The sequence below is a fragment of the Oryctolagus cuniculus genome, chromosome 6 (genome assembly GCF_051225735.1).
Source record: "Oryctolagus cuniculus isolate XC-2025 breed Fujian yellow rabbit chromosome 6, ASM5122573v1, whole genome shotgun sequence".
Taxonomy (NCBI): Eukaryota; Metazoa; Chordata; class Mammalia; order Lagomorpha; family Leporidae; genus Oryctolagus; species Oryctolagus cuniculus.
Window position 1 is genome coordinate 22,224,896 of NC_142872.1, and position 20,931 is coordinate 22,245,826.

The 20,931-nt window shown below is 48.5% G+C and overlaps 1 long non-coding RNA gene across 19 annotated transcripts in view; it reads left to right on the forward strand.

Moving 5' to 3' along the window:
* The first annotated feature begins 350 nt into the window (after positions 1-350).
* Positions 351-20,931, forward strand: part of LOC103347986 (uncharacterized) — a 117,400-nt gene continuing 96,819 nt past the window's right edge. For 13 of the 19 annotated variants that reach the window (XR_016236081.1, XR_016236083.1, XR_016236074.1 and 10 more), the window contains exons 1-2: positions 351-539; positions 11,283-11,398. This is a non-coding gene — a long non-coding RNA (uncharacterized LOC103347986). Of the gene's footprint in view, positions 540-624; positions 776-10,555; positions 10,626-11,079; positions 11,163-11,282; positions 11,399-20,931 lie in introns of those variants that run through there. The other 6 variants (XR_016236076.1, XR_016236082.1, XR_016236078.1 and 3 more) reach the window with 4 other exon arrangements.

A 20,931-nucleotide genomic window follows, 5' to 3' on the forward strand; every position in this document is an offset into this window, starting at 1 on the left:
GAGCTTGAATGCTGGGATCTCTAAACTCTCGGGTATCGAAGACCACCACACAGTCCAAACTGTGGGCTTTCTTATCAAACCAAGAGTCCGCATTTCACTCAGGGTCAAGTCCGCTCCAACCGGCACCTCTCAGCTGGTCCCAGCTGGCCAGGCCAGCACCCGCCTCCTCGGGCCACAGCGGTCAGGTCCGGGTCTGCCACCAGCCCCGAGACCCAAGTGGACACAGACTGAGGGGCCGAGGCGGGAAGCCGCAGCCCGCGCGAGACCTGAGCGCGCGACCCACGCGGGCTGCCGGGCTCCAGCCCCGACGTCGCGGGCCGGGCGCGCGCAGACCCGGGGCCGACGCCCCCGCCGCGCGGCCCCAGGCCCGCCCCCGCCCCTCGGAGGTTTTCGCTTTCGCTTTCCTGCCGCGGTCGTTGAGGAAAATAAAGCGGCCGTGACCAGAGCCGGCGCAGTTGCGATCCGGCCGAAGGGCTCGGGGGTGCGGCGGCGGCCGGCTCGGAACCGGGGTCCCAGGGCCGCGGCCCGCGCCGGGCGAGGTAAGCGCAGCCCCTTGGCGGCCGCCTCGCGGGCTCCTCCTTGCGGACCCGGCGGGCCGGACGCCAGGCGCTCGCAGACGCGGCTGAGCTGGCCGGGCGGGCCGGGATCCCTGCCGCGGGGTGGGGAGGGTCGCAGGCGCGGCCCGAGCCTCTGGGCCGGGCGGGGAGCCCCGGGAGGCCGCAGGCAAGCGCGCCTAGGGTCTGGCAGCCTGAGGTCGAAGTAGCGTTGTGGCAAGGTAGGCCGCCTGGGCACAAGTTTAATTTGTGTAGAGTATCGACTTTCCCGGGTGTTTGAAGTTGTGAGTAAAATGCCAAGCGGAGGCCTCCCCGAGCTCACCGAGGAGCTGGTAATCTACGCCGCGTTTGCTTTTTAACTTTCTAGGTTTCCCAGCTCCGATGCACCTGGGCGCACCTGAGTGCACTTGGGTGTACCTAGGATGCTTTCCAAATGTTCCCTGCAGTTCACCTGGTAATCATGGGTGTGGTTGGGGAGTCTGCTCTCAGCTCACGCTTGTGTGAAATGGGCCTCTCTCTGCAGGAACCCCAACCCTCTGGCTGGTTTAGATGGTCAGGGACTGGGCGGGGCACTCAGGAACTGTTCCCAGACCAGTTTCTGTCCATGGCATCCATTAGGAGTGTGAAAGATGAGCGTTGCCTGGCCCTTGCACTTGACCAAGTAGACACAGCCAGTTTGTAACTGCACCCCAAGACTGTGAGGCAGCCCCTGCCTTTAGCGTGTTCCCCATCCCTTGAAAGAGAAAACCTGTGCACAAGTTACCTGCAGGCAGGTTTTGTAGAACAAGAACAGATGGCAGGATGCTGAGTGCTGAAGGCGGAGGCCGAGTCTTTGGGCACGTGAGGTACAGTTATGAAGTGACAATTTTTGCATGCCGATACCAAAAACTCCCTTTTACCCAAAAAAAAGTGGATTCAGCCTAACCACATGGCTCTGACCCTGAGTTACTGTGACAGAGCCTGAATGATCTTTGACATCACGTGACCCAGCGTCCTGATGTTTACAGCATGTCTCCATCCCAGGGTGTGTTTTTAGAAAAATGCTGCTGTTTGCATGAGCCGGAAAGCTAGATTTTGACTCTGATTTTGTAACTTACCTTCCTTCTGTCCAGAACTCTTCTTCTCTTGCCTCCTGTCACCTGAGTTTTGCCTGCAGTAGATGCTCTTTGCCACTGCGCCCTCACCTTCCGCGTGTGGGTGAGAGGGTGGCAGTGTGGGCAGAAGCTGCATTCTCACCTCCCCAGGTTCTCGATGTCTTGCATCTGAGAACAGAATGACTCAGCTGAAGACCAGGCTCATCTTCCCCACCTCCTTCTTCAATCCATAGCTTGCTTCATCATTCATTGGTGATGCTCATGATGCAGCTTTGAAAATTACATTTTTAATTAGGAAGTAAAGGGGTTTTGTTTATTTTCTGTAGCATCTCAGATCCAACTAACTTGTCCTATTCTTCAGGTTAGGCACACTATAACTTTGTTTCATTTAGAACTTTTTTTTTTTTTAAGCTTTATTTATGAGAGAACAGAGAGGGAGAGGGAGCTTCTATCCACTGGCTCACTCCCCAAGTGGCCGCAACCCTCAGGGCTGGGCCAGACTGTAGAGGCTCTTTTATTTTTCTCCTGTAACTTTCATTTCTGTTCTAACACCCACCCCTAACGTTAGGCAACCACACAGTAAATTGGCGTATTTATTGTGTGTCCTCAAGTCACCTTTCATCATGTATCTTTGAAAGATAGGTTGTGTTTTGCTTTTGCTGTTACTCATCTAAACACATACTGTTGGGCTAAATCACATTCTGTTTCCTGTTCCCACCGCAGTATGCCTTTGATTAAATCCACGTCACTTTACCTACATCTAGTTTGTTACTCCTGATTGTTGCATAGTTTTCTATCAGAATTATACATCACAAATGTGCTTAGCCAGTTCCCAGAGGATAGACCTCCGGTGGTCCCTTAATTCCTTCTTCTTACAAACAGTGCTTCAACAAACACCCTTCAGCTGTTTCCATATGGGCTTGTACAAGGCTTTTCCAGAGAGAGGTGATAGAGAGATACAGATAGATAAGGCATTGCTGGTTCTAGAGTACTTGCGTGCTGTCATATTAAAAATTGCTACTTTGTGCTGCTGTGGGTTTGTAGGAGATAGCTTTCATGTGCTAGTCTCATGGGTCCCACCTTGTTTGTGAGGCAGTTGGGACATTAAGGCCAGCGGTGTTCCGTTGAGAACAGATCGGTGAGCTGTAATAACCTCTCCCATTGTCCGTTAATGTAGTGGATTGCTTTATCTTGATATGTTCTTAATACACTTTTGGATTTGATTAGATAAGGTTCTATTTAGTATCCTTGTTTACAAGTGAAACTGGCCCGTCTTTGCCTTTATTTGCATTGTCTATGTTCCAAATTTCAAAATTATAGTAATCCTAATGGACAACATTTTCCCTAATTTTCTATCTTTTAAAGCACAGGTGGGAAATGTCTGCCCCACAGGCCATATAGGGTCCATGAAATCATTTGGTCTGGTCCTGCCAAGGCAACCACAGGCAGGACTTGAAACCCAGTCGGTCTGTAGCAGGCTAGTTTTTAAGTTGATAATTTTGTTTGGCCCACGAATGCTATTGAAAATATCCAAATGGCCCTTGGCAGAAAAAAAGGGTCTCCACTCCTGTACTAAAGCAACTCACTTAAGATGGAGATTGTTTGCTCCTTAGACACTGGCAGAATTGGGGCTGGTGCTGTGGCGTAGGAAGTGAAGCTGCCGCTGCAGTGCTGGCATCCCATATGGATGCGGGTTCAGCTCCTGGTTACTCCACTTCCAATCCAATCCCTGCTAATGCACCTGGGAAAGCAGCAGCCAATGGCCCAAATCCTTGGGCCCTGCACCCACGTAGGAGACCCAGAGGAAGCTCCTGGCTTCAGCTGGCCCAGCCCTGGCCATTGCTGCAGTTTGGGGAGTGAACCAGTGGATGCAAGACTTTCTCTCTCTCTCTTTCTCTGTAACTCTGCTTTTAAAATAAATAAAAATAAATATTTCAGAAAAAAACTCGACAGAATCGTTTCTGGGCCTTTTGAGTAAGATCAAGTGTAGCAGTTGGCAGAATACACTTACATAACCTTCTGGGCCTGAGACTTTATTTAAACTTCTTAAATGGCTACTCACTTTTCCTTTTGTTGTTTGTGTGCCGGTTTTAGCAATTTTTGTTTTCTAGAAATTTATTTCACTTATATTTTCAAAGTTAGTATTATATAGTTATTTTTTTAAATGAGATTCTTTAACTTATGTATTTATTTATGTATTTACATATGTGTATATGTATTTTAAAGGCAGAGTTACAGAGAGGTCTTCCATTCTCTGGTTCACTCCCTAGATGGCTACAACAGCCAGAGCTGGGCTGATCCAAAGCCAGGAGCCAGGAGCTTCTTATGGGTCTCCCACTCAGATGCAGCGGCCCAAGGACTTGGGCCATCTTCTCCTGCTTTCCCATGCCATAGCAGAGAGCTAGATCAGAAGTGGAGTAAACAGGAGTTGAACCAGCGCCCACATGGGATGCTGGCACTGCAGGCAGCGGCTTTACCCGCTATGCCACAGCCTGGCCTCTGTGTAGTTATTTATGTTATTCTTTTATAAGTTTTTAAAGTCTGTTGTACTTGATATATCTTCATTTTTCATCTTTTTTCCCCTCCAAATCTTACATCAGTTATTCACCATCAGTCTTCCTAGAACTTTGTCAATTTTCAAATAAGTACTTTGGAATTTGTTAGCTGCTTTTTTTTTTTTTTTTTTGCCTCTATTTTTTGTTTTCAGTATCTTCTTTTTTGTTGATTCTGCCCTTCCATTTATTTTCTCATATCTTCATGTTTCTTTGGTTAAGTGAAATTGTAATAGATTCAAACAGACGTTCCCAAAGTCACACAGGAAAGTCCATCCCTGCCTCCTATAAACCACTTGCTATAGGTAATGACAGTTACTGTGTTTGTGTGTTTTTTGGGCATTTTACTGTGCTAGTACAGACATTTTTCTACCACTTTGTACACCATGCAAGTCATAGGCCTTTTTCTGTGGTCTCAAGCACATAATACACACATCCATTAAAATGGGGTACTCTGATATATTCATTTTCTGTTCATTGATGTTTGGATTGAAACTCTTGGTCTTTTAATGGCAGAAGTAAGTTCAGTCTTATTTGATGGGTGGTAAGTCTGGCCTTATTTCTACTTATTTGTATCATTTGTTCTGCTACAAATTTATCATGAATTCTTTTTTTTTTTCTCTCCTTTATGAGTCTTTCTGGATTCATCAAAGCATCTTTGTCCTTTTTCTTTCCTTATTTTATTTAGTGACTGGGAAGCTGTGTATCTCACACGGGGCCATTGGCCATTCAGTTTTTAAGCATAGAAAAACCTATTTTCCTACCGATGACAAAAATTAATCAGAATCTACAACCTGCTTCCAAACCTAAGAATCTGTTCAGCATGTTTTCAGCTCTCTTTGCCCCACAGGCACTACCCACCTAGGTATCTGCCCAGGAATTATTGGAACAGTCTGGAAGCTTCCAGTTGTTCAGGCTTCAGTATACGCTTTTTTGTTTCTGTTTTTGAAATCTCAACAATTACATTAATCTGTAACCTATTTGTGTGATTCTGTTTCTCCAGGAGAAATCAAACATGCTGCTTTTATAGTTTTCAGTGACTTAACTGAAAATTTATAGTGACTTGGATCTTGTGAATAATGTTTCTCCACCTCTCTTGTTTTTCAAGATAAGAATCCATGCTATTCTGATCCTCATTTGACCTTTGCTGGCACAAAGACATTCTACTGTTTGCAAATGCTAAAGTCACTTCCTCATGTTTTACTGAGTTTACTTTAGCTTGGTTAAACCAAGTGCAATATCAGTTTGTGTAAACTCACCACTAACTGAAGTTCATGTAATAGCCCTGCCGTAACTCAGGGACTGGACAAAGTATGGAAACCATCTTTGAAAATTCAGCTACTGAATATTTTACACTAATAAGCTCAGAAGGTGTAGTTATTTTAACATTTTTGTTTAGGATACTTAGTATTTATGAGAATGAAGTACAATGGATACTCTCATAATAAAATATGGTAAAAGGTCTTGGATAGTGCCTGGGCTTTGATTATCAAAAGCTTTTTTTAAAAAAAAAGAAAAATATTTATTTATTTGAAAGTCAGAGTTGGGGTGGGGGGAAGAGAGAGAGAGGGAGAAGGAGAGAAAGAGAAAGAGAGAGAGAGATCTCGATCTTCCATCTACTGGTTCACTCCCCAAGTGGCCACAACACTCAGGGCTACACCAGGCTGAAGATAAAAGCCAAGAGCTTCCTCTGGGTCTACTGTATGGGTACAGGGCCATCCTCTGCTTCCTTCCAAGGACATTAGCAGGGAACTAGATCAGAAGCAAAGGAGCCAGGACATGAACCGACACCCATGTGGGATGCCAGTGTCATGGGGGATGGCTTAACCACTATGCTACAATGCTGGTCCCTATCAAAAGCTTTTTAAATTACCCTTTCCATTTGTCCTGATTCTCTTTCCAGAAATATATCTCAAGGCATATTTCCCACGTGAGGTTATTCTAGATGGGCCATATTTGCTGAGTCATCTAACACTGACACCACGGGAAACCTTTCCCCTGCTCAATTCCTTTCCAAATGGGGCCAGCAAAGCCACCACCTGCAGCCTGGCAGCCCACATGGGTGCCAGTTCGCGTCCCAGCTGCTCCCATTCCAATCCAGCTCTGCTATGACCTGGGAAAGCACTAAAAGAGGATCCAAGTGTTAGGGCCCTGTGCCCGTGTGAGAGACCTGGAAGAAGCTCCTGGCTCCCGGCTTCGGATCGGCCCAGCTCCAGCCATTGCAGCTATCTGGGGAGTGAATCAGCAGATGGAAGACCTTTCTCTCTCTCTTTTCTTCTCTCTGTCTGTAACTCTACCTCTCACATAAATAAATAAATCTTTTTAAAAATAAATAATAATAAACGAAACAAACTAAGTACATGTCCTTACCTTTAAAAGTAAAGTAAAAGTCCTTTTCAATCTTCTGATCAAGGGAAGGAGAAAAAAAACCTCAGCTTGGTGGCAGTATGTCTGTAACACCTCTGTAAGCCTGCCTAAGCTTCCATGTGATAGAAGAGACTCAACAAAGGGCTGGCAGTTTCTTACCTACATTTTAATCCTAGAATTTTGTTTCAATTGCAATAACGTATTTATTTTTATGATTTCCCACCTTTTATTGGCATATGAAGCTGGTTCTCCATTTTTAATAGTAAATAAGGCTTCCTTTTAAAATGCATTTGTTTAGAGGCAGAAATGAGTTGATTTAAAGTAAAATATTAAGTGTAATATGGAGGATATTCAATTATGGCAAAATGGCAATGGTGATACCTGGTGTTGGAAACATGACCCTAAAGAAATAAAAAGAGCTATTAGATATAGATTTATATCCAGGTATATATTTATAAATGGACATATTTCTCCCAGTGTGATTTCTGTTTTCAGACACTACTTAGACACTACTCGGTTACCTGTAGTTAGGGGTTGATTGGATAGTTTTGATGCCTTCATATAATGGGATACTTCTAAATATACATTTACTTTCATGGGAAAATGATATACTGTTAGTTAAAATGCAACTGTCTATAAAAGAAAAGTCCACATTTTGTTAAAGTGTGTGTGTGTGTGTGTGTACATAGGAGAAGAAAGACTGGAAGAAGATATTTACCAGTGGGTTATGTCTGGATGGTTAGCGCTACAAGAGGTTTTGTGTTTTCCAATAATAGGAATATATCACCCAGAAAACCCAAACATGTACATACATATATTTTATAAAAAAAAGATTTATTTTATTTATTTGAAAGGCAGAGTTACAGAGAGAGGTAGAGACAGAGAGAGAGGTCTTCCATCCGATGGTTCACTCCCCTGTGGCCACAATGGCTAGAACTGCGCCAATCTGAAGCCAGGAGCCAGGAGCTTCTTCTGGGTCTCCCACGCGGGTTCAGGGGCCCAAGGACTTGGGCCGTCTTCTACTGCTCCCAGGCCATAGCAGAGAGCTGGATCAGAAGAGGAGCAGCCGGGACTAGAACTGGCGCCAATATGGGATACCGGCGCTTCAGGCCAGGGCTGTAACCCACTGCGCCACAACACCAACCCCAATACATCTATTTTTAAATTAACTTGTTCCTATCCTAACAGGGCTGCCTGATATTTTGCTCTCCACAGGCATTCTTAAGTCCTTTTATGCTCTTAGAATTCAGTTATAGGGCTGACATTGTGGCATAGTGGGGTAAGCTGCTGCCTGTGATGCCAGCATCCCATGTGGGTGCTGGTTCATGTCCTGACTGCTCCACTTTTGATCCAGCTGCATGCTAATGCTCTTGAGAAAGCAGTGGATGATAACCCAAGTCCTTGGGCCCCTGCTACCCATGTTGGAGACCCTGGGTAGAGTTCTAGGCTCCTGGCTTCCGTCTGGTCCAGTCCTGGCCATTTCAGCCATTTGGGAGTAAACCAGGAGATGGAAGATCTCTCTGTCTCTCAAGGTCACACTGTCTCTCTGTAACTTGGTATTTCAAATAATTAAATAAATAAATGTTTTGAAAAAAAGAATCCAGTTTGGGGCCAGCACTGTGGCTCACTTGGTTTATCCTCCATCTGCAGTGCTAGCATCCTATATGGGTGCCGGTTCTAGTCCTGGTTGCTCCTCTTCCAGTCCAGCTCTCTGCTGTGGCCCGGGAGGGCAGTGGAGGATGGCCCAAGTGCTTGGGCCCTGCACCTGCATGGGAGACCAGGAGGAAGCACCTGGCTCCTGGCTTCGGATCAGCGCACTGCCGGCCGTAGCGGCTATTTGGGGGGGGTGAACCAACTGAAGGAAGACCTTTCTCTCTGTCTCTTTCTATCACCGTCTAACTCTATCTGTCAAAAAAAAAAAAAAAAAATCCAGTTAGGTCCTTGTGGCCTAGTGCAAAGCTATGGGGACAGCATCCCCAATACTTAAGAGTATTCCACAGCAGTTGGTATTGGTGGGTGTCTTTATAGAATAAGGAGAATATTTCTAAAATTTCCTTAAATCACTTTTATTGCTTTTTCTTATCAACAGTCCCAATAGCAGGACCAACTTAGAAGTCTACTTTTTTTCAGTTATTTATTTATTTATTTATTTGAAAGGCAGAGTTACAGAGAGGCAGAGGCAGAGAGAAAGAGAGAGAGAGAGGTCTTCCATCCACGGGTTCACTCCCCAAATGGTTGCTACAGCCGGAGCTGAGCCAATCTGAAGCCAGGAGCTTCTTCCGGATCTCCCACATGGGTGCAGGGGCCCAAGACTTGGGCCATCTTCTACTGCTTTCTCAGGCCATAGCAGAGAGCTGGATCAGAAGTGGAGCAGCCAGGACTTGAACTGGCGCCCTTATGGGATGTTGGCACTGCAGGTGGCAGCTTTATCTGCTACACCACAGCGCTGGCCCCAGAAGTCCACTTTCTAAGTAGATCTGGCTCATTAAATAAGAGAGGAATAAATGTGGAGAGAAAGTCTCCTAGTAACTTGTTTATTCTTTCTTTACTTTGTGCATTGTTTTTCTGACTGTGAAATTTCTAAATGTTGGATATAATCATGATACTGCATCACCTGGGTTTGGAGATATGTGCGTTTAAATTTGGATACCTCCTTCCAGAATTACAAGATCCGTGTTTGGGGTGGAGGGGGGTGATATTAAAGAGTTTACTGCAAGGCTGAATCTTGGCAGAAATACTTGCTACCTTTTGCCTAGTAAGAGTTCCCTGGGTGTTGCTTCTTAGAGCTTCTTCCTGGAGACTCCTGCACTCTTTGGTGGGAACGAGGCTGGCAGGGCCGTGCGGAGTCAATGGTGTGTGTTTCTGGGAGTGGTCTACAGCCTGTTGTGAGCTTCCTGCTCTTGTAATGGGTGCTGGGGGAGCAGTTCAAGTCCTGAGCCTGAAGGAGGCCCTCTGTGGAATTCCTGTGATACCTTTGACCAATTCTTCCCTTCCTGGGGTCCTTCAATTCCACCACCCGCCTCCCTCTCCGTGGTTGTGCTGCAAGTTCACACATCTCTTGCCTGGTCCCCGCCTGCTCCTCCTCTGACTTCCTGTCTGTGTTTTCACCAAATTCAGTGTGCTCTAACCTCCTACCACTGCTATGAGAAGTGACTGCGGGTTAGTGTTTTACAACCGTGCAGACTTAGTGTTTTACGGCTGTCGAGGTCAGAAGTCCCACTATCAAGGGTTTTGCACTTCTGCATTCCTTCTGGGGCCCTAGGTAAAAATCATTTTGTTGGCCTGTTCCATCTTCTAAACACCACCTGCATTCCTTAGCTCCTGGCCCCTTCCTCGACCTTCAGGGTTGGCAGATCTTTTTCATGTCACGTCACTCTGATGCTGCTGGGGTCCAGAGTCCCCCAGCTCCTTATAAGAACACCTGTGATGACATTGTCCCCCCGGATAACCTCCTCATCTCCAGACCTGTAATCTAATCATGCCTGCAGTGTCCCTCTTGCCCTACAAGGGACACAGCCTCCAGGGATCCAGATTTTGACATTTTTGGTGGGGCTGTAAGTTAGCCTGGCGCAAAGCTTAATCTTATAAAAACACACACCCAACCACATTGGTTCTCTGCTACCGCCCGTGTGTTGCTGCAGCCTGCAGAGGATGAGGCCCACACTTGCTTTGTGGCTGGGGGGGCCAGGCGAGGGCTGCCCACATCCCTTCGCCAGCTGCAGGCCACCTGCTGTCCGCTTGCTGCCCATCAGGCAGCTTGCGTGCACGATGGCTTTTTATGAGGGGCGTGGCTTCTCCACCCACTCCATCCCGGGCCTCAGCCAAGGTCAGCTCCCCTGGAATGCTCTCAGGAAAACTGTGCTGGTCTGCTGTCACACTTAAACACAGTTCCACATCCTTCTATCTTTGAGGTGGTTATTTGATTAACATGAAATGTTCTCTTCTTATACTTCTGTGAGTTAGCATCCGTATTGACAGACACCAGGTCTCTTTCCTGCCCACAGCTGTGTCCCTGGCTTGCTGTACTTGGTATGCAGTTGGAAACAAGAAATGACAGGGTTAGTAAGTACCAAGGGAACCAAGTGAATAAGTGAGTGACTGTTATCCCACTGTATGGCCCTGCTCCTGCGATTTCTCCTGCACTGCACTGATCACCTTTTCCACTGGAATGTAAGCTCTCCGAGGGTGAGGACTTTGTCTTGGGTTTGCAGTGTTGTGGGCAGCATCTGGCCCACACAGGCACTGGGGAAATATTTGAGAGTGAATGATCTGCGGGATCTCAGAATCTCAGAGTTTTCATGTTTGGTTCCTCTGAAATCCAGTGTTATCGATTCTTCGTTTTTTTGATTCATCTTCATGCAACAATCAGATGATTTGGCGGAGACCTTACAAAGCAGTCACCTGCTGTGGTGAGGATTAAATAATTAATAACAGCAAGTCACCTAGAACGATATCTGTTGGCAACAGCCCCATGGGAGAGTTTGCTGTTGCCAGGAAACATTTGAATCCTTGATTGTTTAGAGTTTTTGGTGACCGTGAGGCCTGTGGCAGGACCTCAGACACAGGCTATTGGTGACTGCAGGCATTGGCCGTGGGTGAGTGCTACTGGCTCCTAAACCAGGAGGGGCGCCAGGTCTTCCAGCTGCCTGTGGGCCATGCTGGGCTTAGTGGGTTATTTGAGCCACTGCTTATGATTTTTCTTGTTTTGCCTGTAGATGGCAGCACGCCCTGGACCTCCTTGCAAGGGAGGCCGCGCTGAGGCCGGACAGCAGAGAAATGAGAAAATGGACTCCCTTCTCCTGGAGACGTGAATGCCAGCCACCAGCTGTGGGTGAGTGTGCAGCTCAGCAGGGATTTTTCTCTTCATTTGTTGTTTAGTATGGGAATTATTATAAAGCACATGTATTCAATTCTGAGTAATTTGTTGATTTTTACAAAACCAAACAATGATAGCAGTAAAACCAGAATCATCCCTAGAATGCTGCAGAGAGAATGTGGGCAAGGGGCATTGCTGCACGGTGTGGTGTCTCTTCTCCTCCACGCCTTGGGCCCCCTTTACCATCCAGGCAGGGGGTGGGGTACACATCCCAAATGTTGAGCATGTGTGCGGCGAGGCATTCTCTGCAGGGACCCTGGGTTCATCCAGTTATTCCCACAGATCTCCCTTGGCGTCTGCAGAGGGTCTCAGCAATGACCTTCCCTGAGTTTCTGACCTGCCGGGCTTGGCGTCACCCTTCCCTTAACTGCAGCTCCTGTAAGGCCCGCCCAGCAAGGATTCTGTGACATCTCTGCATCGCGTCCTGAGGCGTCCTTTGCAGGGAAGTTGATGACCCCTTGTCCTTTTCACTCGGGCCTGTGCTGGCTTGGCCCTGTGATGTTTGTGTTTTGGGCTCACTGTGTGGAATCACGGAGCTGCATGTTGGGTCCTGATCTCACCAAACTCCAGGGCTCTGTGGAAGTTTACTGTGGTTGGAAGAGGGTAGATTATATAAGTCAAGCTTGCCTTTAGGTGCTTTTTTTTCCCCTAAAATTACTAATCTTTAAAATATTTCAAATGTGTGTATTTCATTTAAAATCTAATTCCCTTCTTTTACACCTCTTGAATTGTTTTTCAGTTATAGAGATATTGAAGCAGACAGAGAGAGAGAGAGAGAGAGAAAGAGAGAGAGAGAGGTCTTCCATTCTCTGGTTCACTTCCTAGGTGGCCGCAGTGGCCAGAGCTGCGCCAATCTGAAGCCAGGAGCCAGGAGCTTCTTCTAGGTCTCCCACACAGGTGCAAGGGCCCAAGGACTTAGGCCATGTTCCACTGCTTTCTCAGGCCATAACAGAGAGCTGGATTGGAAGTGGAGCAGCCAAGACTCAAACCAGCGCCCATATGGGATGCCGGCACTGCAGGTGGTGGCTTTACCTACTACGCCACAGTGTCAGCCCCACAGATTATCTTAACCAGCAGATGACACACCCCCTGCCAAATTCTGTCTTTTAAATACTTTCGTTTTAAAACAAACACAAAAAACCCACGTAAGCATGAAATAAAAGTGCTGGTCTGGAGGTGTCCCTTGAGAGAATGTGGGATTAGGTTAGGTGTGGAGAGTTGTGCAAGGGGTTTATCCTGGGTGTTTAGCATGTGGGAGGCATAGAGCAGAGATGGGCCACAAAGAGGAAGGAGGCAGGTGGAGAAGCTGGGGGCAGCAGGATGCCATCTGCTGTTGGTTCGTCCTCCCCGAGGGCTGCCCACACCACTGCCAGGCCTGGGCTGTGATGCTGGGTGGCGCTACTGGCCAGCCGGCTGATGTGATTCATAGCTGTGTACTTCCGTGTCCAGTTTCACCCTCTTCTTGCCTCACAAAGTTGGGCTGCTGGCTTTTAGTAAAACAGGTGCTTTGAGGAGTGCGTTGAAGGACCATCAGCCCCCAAGGGACTTTGATAGAAGACACAGTTCAAAAACATTTCCGGGCTTTTTTTTTTTGAAACCAGTTAACAGTTTTCAGTTCAACTGTGTTTTCCTTCCTGAAATATTTAAGTGAGACTAAATCTTATGCTTTTTTTTTTTTTTTTTTCCTCTGCTCACTGTTTTCAGGGAGTTCCACTGCTTGTCAAGTCTGGGTGGAGATAGAGCTGACTTTGTGTTCTCCACACAGACCAATCCTACAGAAATGGGAGAGACTTCAGTGTGTCTCCGGGGTAATTTCTGTGCCTTTCGTTTCCTGTGTTTGGGAAATACATAGAATATTTAGGGGCATTTTACAAATCCTTTTTCTTACCGAAGTATTTATTTGAAAGGCAGAGCTACACACAGAGAGACAGACAGAGAAACAGAGAGGTCTTCCAATCACTGGTTCACTCCTCAAATGGCCATAACAGCCAGATCTCAGTCAGACTGAAACCAGGAGCCAGGAACTCCATCCTGGTCTTCCACATGGGTGGCAGACCATCTTCTGGGCCATCTTGTGCTGGTTTCCCAGGCACATTAGCAAGAAGCTGTCTTCCAAGTGGATTAACAAGAAGCTGGATCCGAAGTGGAGCAGTCAGGACTTAACCAATGCTCCAGCATGGGATGCTAGTGTGCAAGAAGTGGCCTAACCTGCTGTACCACAATATTGATCCCATATTTTAACCAAATTCTAACTTTTAACTTCAAACGAGCTAGCAGGAATGTAAATCATTTCTTAAATTTTGCTTATTTATTTGAAAAGCAGAGACAGAGAAAGAAAGATCCCATCTGCTCACTCATTCCTCAAGTGCCTGGAGTTTGGCCAGGCCAAAGCCAGGAGCCCAAATTCAGCCTGAGTCTTCCACGTGGGTGGCAGGGACCCAATTACCCGAGCCATCATGTGCTGCTTCCTAGAGTGTGCTTTACTTATCAGGGAGCTAGCACTGGGAGCAGAGGACTCCAGCGTAGGCACTCGGATATGAGATGTGCATGTCCCAAGCCATGTCTTAATCTGTACCAAATGCCTTCCCCCATGGGTGTTTTTTTTTTTGTGCCTGAGAGGGGAAGAAGAGGGAGACAGTTTCCCTGAGGATTCTCTGTTCTGGCTGGCGAGTCAGAACTGTCCCTGCCTGTTCCTACACGAGTGCCCAGGAGAGTCTCAGTCAGGCAAGACTGCCCCCGGGGCTCTTGTACGTCAGATGGGAGCAAAAAAAAAAAAAAAAAAAAAAAGCAGAAGGTGGTTCCAGGCACACAGTATGAGAAGGAACAGGAGTGGTTTGCAAGGTGTCTGGAGGGACTGTGCTGGGCAGGTGGGTTGGCCGGGTACTGGGGTTGGTGGGAGCTTAACTTTCAAGCCAAGAAGTTTGAATTTGATACCACAAAGAATTGGAATCAGGGGGCCAGTGTTGTGGCATAGCAGGTGAGGCTGCTGCCTGTGACACTGGCATTGTGTGTGAGCGCCACTTCCCATCCATCTCCCTGCTAATGCACCTGGAAAGCAGCAAAAATGATCCAAGTGCTTAGGCCCCTGCTACCCATGTCAGAGACCCAGATGAAGCTCCTGGCTTCGGCCTGGCCAAGTCCTGGCTGTTGTGGCCATTTGGGGGACTGAATTCATGGATGGAAGCTCTCTCTCTCGCTCTCTCTCGCACTCTCTCTCTCGCACTCTCTCTCTCGCTCTCTCTCCCACTTTCAAGTAAATAAATCATTTTTTTTTTTAAGTAGACTTTTGAACACTGGAACGGTTTGCTGTTTTTTTTTTATTTTTTATTTTTTATTTTTTGACAGGCAGAGTGGACGGTGAGAGAGAGAGACAGAGAAAAAGGTCTTCCTTTGCCATTGGTTCACCCTCCAATGGCCACCGTGGCCGGCGCGCTGAGGCCGGCATACCGCGCTGATCCCATGGCAGGAGCCAGGTACTTCTGGTCTCCCATGGGGTGCAGGGCCCAAGCACTTGGGCCATCCTCCACTGCACTCTCTGGCCACAGCAGAGAGCTGGCCTGGAAGAGGGACAACCGGGACTAGAACCCGGTGTGCCGGCGCCGCAAGGCGGAGGATTAGCCTAGTGAGCCGCAGCACCGGCCAGTTTGCTGTTTAAAGCAGGAGTTTCTAGAGCAGGTGGTGTGGCACAGTGGTTAAGCCCTACCTAGGACACCCTCCCTCCCACAGCAGGGTGCCGGCTCAGTCCTCACATTTCCATTTCGTTTTTTGTTTTGTTTTGTTTTAAAGACTTATTTTATTTGGAAGGCAGAGTTACAGAAAGGCTGAGGCAGAGAGAGAGAGAGAAGTCTTCATCCACTGGTTTACTCCACAGTTGTCTGCAACGGCTGGAGCTACGCCGATCCGAAGCCAAGAGCCAGGAGCTTCTTCCAGGTCTCCCACAGAGGTGCAGGGGCTCAGGGACTTGGGCCATCTTCCACTGCTTTCCCAGGCCATAGCAGAGAACTGGATCAGAAGTTGAGCTGCCGGGACTCAAACTGATTCCCATATGGGATGCTGGCACTGCAGGCGGTGACTTTACCCACTATGCCACAGTGCCAGCCCCCTCACACTTCCATTTCTGATCTAGCTCCCTGCTGATATACCTGGGAAGGCAGCAAATGATGGCCCAAGTACTTGGGTCTCTACCACTCTTGTGTAAGACCCAGACAGAGTTACAGGCTCCTTGTTGAGCCCTGGCTGTTGTGGCCATTTGGGGAGTGACCCAGCAAGTAAAAGATCTTTGTCTCCCCATTGCTGTCACTCTGACTTTCAAATAAATAAATAAACCAATCAAAGAAGGAACTTTTGTTTCCACTTTACTGCTGGGGAAAGCTGTATTAAAAAAAAATAGTTTTATCTATTTGAGAGGCAGAGTTACAGACAGACAGAGAGAGGTAAAGGCAGAGAGAGAATTTTCAATCTGATGGTTCACTCCCTAAAATGCTGCAGTGGGCCAGTCTGAAGCCAGGAGCCAAGAGCTTCTTCCAGGTCTGGTCTACCACGTGGGTGCAAGGACCCAAGCACTAGGGCCATCTTTCACTGCTTTCCCAGGCCATCAACAGAAAGCTGGATTGAAGGTAGAGCAACCGGAACACAAACCAGCACCCATAACGATGCAGCACTGCAGATGGAGGCATAACCTACTACACCACAGCACCAGCCCCAAAGCTTTATATTTCGAATAGTGTCTTCTCCAACAGTTCTCTCTGCATACGCAGCTGGTAGGGGTTGTACCTGTCAGAATCCAGCATCCGTGTGTACTCCAACCCTGCCCTGGCCTGCATTATCTGTGGGTACAAATTGACCTGCAGGGGACCAGGGGCCTTCCCAGCCCTGACCTTGTATGACCTTGAGAGTCTGTACATGGCTGCCCCTGCTCAGCAGCCACACTTCCTGGGCTGAACCGAGTGTGGGGGGAAGGGCCCTTGGGTAACTCGTTTCCCAGTCTTGAGGCCCTAGGAAAGCAGGGGCTGGAATCAGGCCAGCCCTCCATGGTCTGCAGAGCAACAGCGCAGACCAGTTTCAAGAGATGCACAGGGGGCCGGAGCTGTGGCACAGGGGGTTAACGTCCTGGCCTGAAGCGCCAGCATCCCATATGGGCACCGGTTCTAGTCCTGGCTGCTCCATTTCCAATCCAGCTCTCTGCTATGGCCTGGGAAGGCAGTGGAAGATGGCCCAAATCCTTGGGCTCCTGCACCCACATGGGAGACCCAGAAGTTCCTGGCTCCTGCCTTTGGATCGGTGGAGCTCCAGCCATTGTGGCCATCTGGGGAGTGAACCATCAGATGGAAGACCTTTCTCTCTCTCTCTCTGCCTCTCTTCTCTCTGTGTAACTCTGACTTTCAAATAAATAAATAAATCTTTAAAAAAAAAAGAGAGAGAGAGATGCACAGACTCTTGGGAGCCCGGGAGCTGCAGGGTTGATGGGGACGCGGGCAAGGGGACAGCACAGGCGGCTTCCTGCTGCTGCCCTCATCCTCCAGCACAGAATGTGAGGGTTTGATTGTTTCAAAGTTTTCAATTCATTCATTTGTCTTTCCTTCATAGAGTGTTCAGGAAATAATTCAGTGTTTCAAATATTCCATGTTCAGCTCTGGACCCTGGGCTCACAGCAAGGAACAGCTCAACCCGAGACCTTGCTCACAGAGCTTGCATGCATTCCAGTCGAGGGGCAGAAAAGCAGGGGAGAGGAAGAGAGGGAGCAGGGATGCGTTGGCAGGGCAGTCCAGAAACTCTGAGGAGGAACGTTTGTGCAGAAACCTGACGAGGTCAGGGCACGAGCGGTGTGAATGTCAGGTTGCAGCAGAGGGAAGAGAGAGCCCGTTGGTATCAGATGGGATTGTGTGAGGCACAGCAAGGGACAGGTGTGTGCCAGGGAGAAGAGTGGGAACACTGGGGGCTGGACAGGCCTTCCTTGCAAGCTGCCGTGGGAAAGCAGCATTTTGTTGTTTGCCCAGCTAGCTCCAAGGTAGGTGCTGTACCTGGCTGCCTGGCTCCAAATCTGCGGCACTCCCCAGGAGGCCTTTGCAGCTCTCCAGGATCCCTCTGTATCATCCCTTTTCTGGCTGAATTAACCTCAGTTCTGTCGTCTGCAACCCTGGACCCTGCCTAAGCTAGAGCTCCAAGGGGAGGACACGAGGGCTACCTCCCTTTGGAGCCAACCAGCTCTGCAGGGAAATCAGATCTGCTCTCGAAGTGAAAAAAACGCACTTGCAGATTATATTAAAATGTTCACTGGGGCCAGCGCTGTGGCATAGTGGGTAAAGCTGTTGCCTGCCATGCCGGCATCCCATATGGGTGCTGGTTCGAGTCTCGGCTACTCTACTTCTGATCCAGCTCTCTGCTATGGCCTGGGAAAGCAGTGGAAAATGGCCCAAGTGCTTGGGCCCCTGCATCTGAGTGGGAGACCTAGAAGAAGCTCCTGGCTCCTGGCTTCAGATCTGCGCAGCTCCGGCCATTGAGGCCATCTGGGGAGTGAACCAGTGATGGAAGACCTCTCTCTCTGTCTCTACCTCTTTCTCTCTGCCTCTGCCTCTCTGTAACTGTACCTTTCAAATAAATAAATAAATCTTGGAAGGAGGGAAGAAGGAAGGAAGGGAGGGAAAAATAAATCTTGGAAGGAGGGAAGGAAGGAAGGAAGGGAGGGAAGGAAGGGAGAGAGGGAGGGAAGGAAGGAAGGAAGAAAGGAGGGAAGGAGGGAAGGAAATGACCTGTACCCCCATATTTATAAAAAAATGTTCCTGTTTTGGTTAGAGAGCTTCTGCCTTGACAGGAAGGGGCCTGTCCTTATCACTAGGCCTTCCTCCAGGGCCCAAGAGGCTGGGGTTCTGTCTCCTCCTCACCTGGAAACTGAGGGCCTACTCTGGTGCCCCTTGCTTGTCTTTCTGTGTGTTATCGGCCATGCTATTCCTGCCTGAAGGAAGGGAGGAAGACTCAAGTGATGTATTGAGGGTCTTTCCCATCTTGGGGGTCTCTGGATAATTTATTCTGTGCATAAATTCTATAGAACATTGCACAGGGGTTAGGAACGTTCCTTGAGTTGTGTCCAAGGCCTGTGATTTCTGTTTGTTTGGTGCGGCCTCTCCCTCTACCCTCAACTCGTTTTTCGCTTTCTGCGCACTTTTCCATCTGTCTTTATGCACCAGCTCTTAGTGGTTCAGAGCACGGAAAAACAGACGTGGTACAGAGGCCAGGTGCACTTTGCCAGCCATGTGACTTTGGGCATATCCCATGACCAGTTTGCTGCACTATGTTTCCTTATCTGACAGCAGGAATGGAAATAGAGCTGAAGGCACAGGGGCCTGGGAGGATGCATGTGGTGCTGCCTCTAGCACAGTACCTGGCCCATGTGGACTCTCACTGGATGACAGCTGTGGTGATGATGGTGTGAGACGATTCCCACCTGTACCACTGAGGTCACGTGACTGACCTGTGCTCCCGTGAAAAGGTAGAGGCAAAATCATAGGGAGAAGCAGGTCTCAGGGAGCCTAGGCCAGGGCTTTCTCCCCAGGGTTCATGTTAGTTCCTAGGAAAAAGTAGTAGCATAGGGGCCGGTGCTGTGGCGCAGTGGGTTAAAGACCTGGACTGAAGCGCCGGCATCCCATAAGGGCTCCAGTTCAAGTCCTGGCTGCTCCTCTTCTGACCCAGCTCTCTGCTATGGCCTGGGATAGCAGTGAAAGATGCTAAGTCCTTGGGCCCCTGAACCCATGTGGGAGACCCAGAAGAAGCTCCTGGCTCCTGGCTTCAGATTGGTGCAGCTCCGGCTGTTGTGGCCATCTGGGGAGTAAACCATCGGATGGAAGACCTCTCTCTCTCTCTCTCTCTCTCTCTACCTCTCTCTACCTCTCTCTGTAACTCTGTCTTTCAAATAAATAAAATAAATCTTTAAGAAAAAAAAATAAAGACCTGGCCTGAAGAGCCAGCATCCCATATGGGCGCCAGTTCTAGTCCTGGCTGCTCCTCTTCCAATCCAGCTCGCTGTTGTGGCCTGGGAAATCAGTGGAAGATAGCCCAAGTCCTTGGGCCCCTGCACCTACATGGGAGACCTGGAGGAAGCTCCTGGCTCCTGGCTTCAGATCAGAGCAGCTCCGGCCATTGCGGCCATCTGGGGAGTGAACAAGGGGATGGAAGACCTCTCTCTTTCTATCTCTGCCTCTCTCTGTAACTCTGTCCTTCAAATAAATAAAATAAATCTTTTTAAAAAAGTGTCTGACAGTTCAGCGCCAGTGACAGGGCTTCCTCAACACAGCCACAGTCCCAGGCACTAAGACCCCCTCTGAGCAGAGGTGGGGACTGGGGGTGGTGTGCTCCCTGCGCTCCTCTTCCCAGGTCTGCCTGCTGCTGCTACATCCTGCAGCCTCCCAGAGGCTCATGGAGACTTTCTGGAACCTGGAATGAAGAGGAGTGGGCTGGACAAGTCCTCCTGTGGCAGGACTCTTGCTCAGGCCAGGGGACGCAGGTCTCCTGAAATAATTGCTACCATCAGGCCCTTTGTCCTCTAGGACAGGGGCATCAGCCACCCTTTCCAGGTACCCTCGTCATCCCATGGGCCAAGGACTAGTCTTAGACATAGTGACTTCTGACAAAGCAGATTTAAGGATGACCCAGCTGGGTTTCCCTGGGAAACAGCAGCAGTAAAGATTTTGCCTTAGGAGATGCAGCACGCACAGCCAAGTTGGATTGAATCCTGGCTCTGCTCCCTCATGTGTGGGGGTTGTGGGTGGGTAGGGGTGTGCTAGGAAATTGTTCAGTTCCTTCAGTTCTGGGTCTTTGTATCTATAAATTGAGAACAAGAATCCCAGCCTCATGGCGGATTTGCTGTGTGAATTAAGTCACCTTGTGAACTTCCCAGCACATATGTGCGCCTGGGGGCTATTTTTGTCACCACTGTTAGGCTTGTCAGTTTCTCTGCCTGTCTGTGGGAGGGAACAGCTTTCACACACTGCATTTGCTGTGACTCAGGGTTCTAGAATGACTGAGCCCAACATTTCACACTTCTTGCTGTGTTGTTATGCACAGTCGTTCTCAGTTATCCAGAGTGGATAATTCGGTTTTTGCTGGTGTGCTGTTTTCCCTGTGTCTCTTGTGTTTGGTAAATGTCCTTGAAAGAAAAAAAAAAAAAGTTATGTAGCCAAAAATATTGCAGGTTTAGGATGCTAAAAGTTTTCCATAAATTATTCCCTTTAATAAGTAACCACCAGGCTGCTGTTTCAATAATGCCTAATACCACCCTGCTGTCATCCCCAGGCTTCAAATGTCCTATTCCAGGGCCCACGCCGGCCTGTGGACTGCCCCGACACCTGGTGGTGGTTAAGTCTGTTGACCTTGAGAGTTTAGGGCATCTGGTTTTCCCCCATCCTCCCTTTCCAGACCATGCATCACCGAGGGAAAAATCTGTCCTCCTTTAGAAACTTTCCAGAGAGAACTGCTGGCTCCTCCTTTGGGGGCCA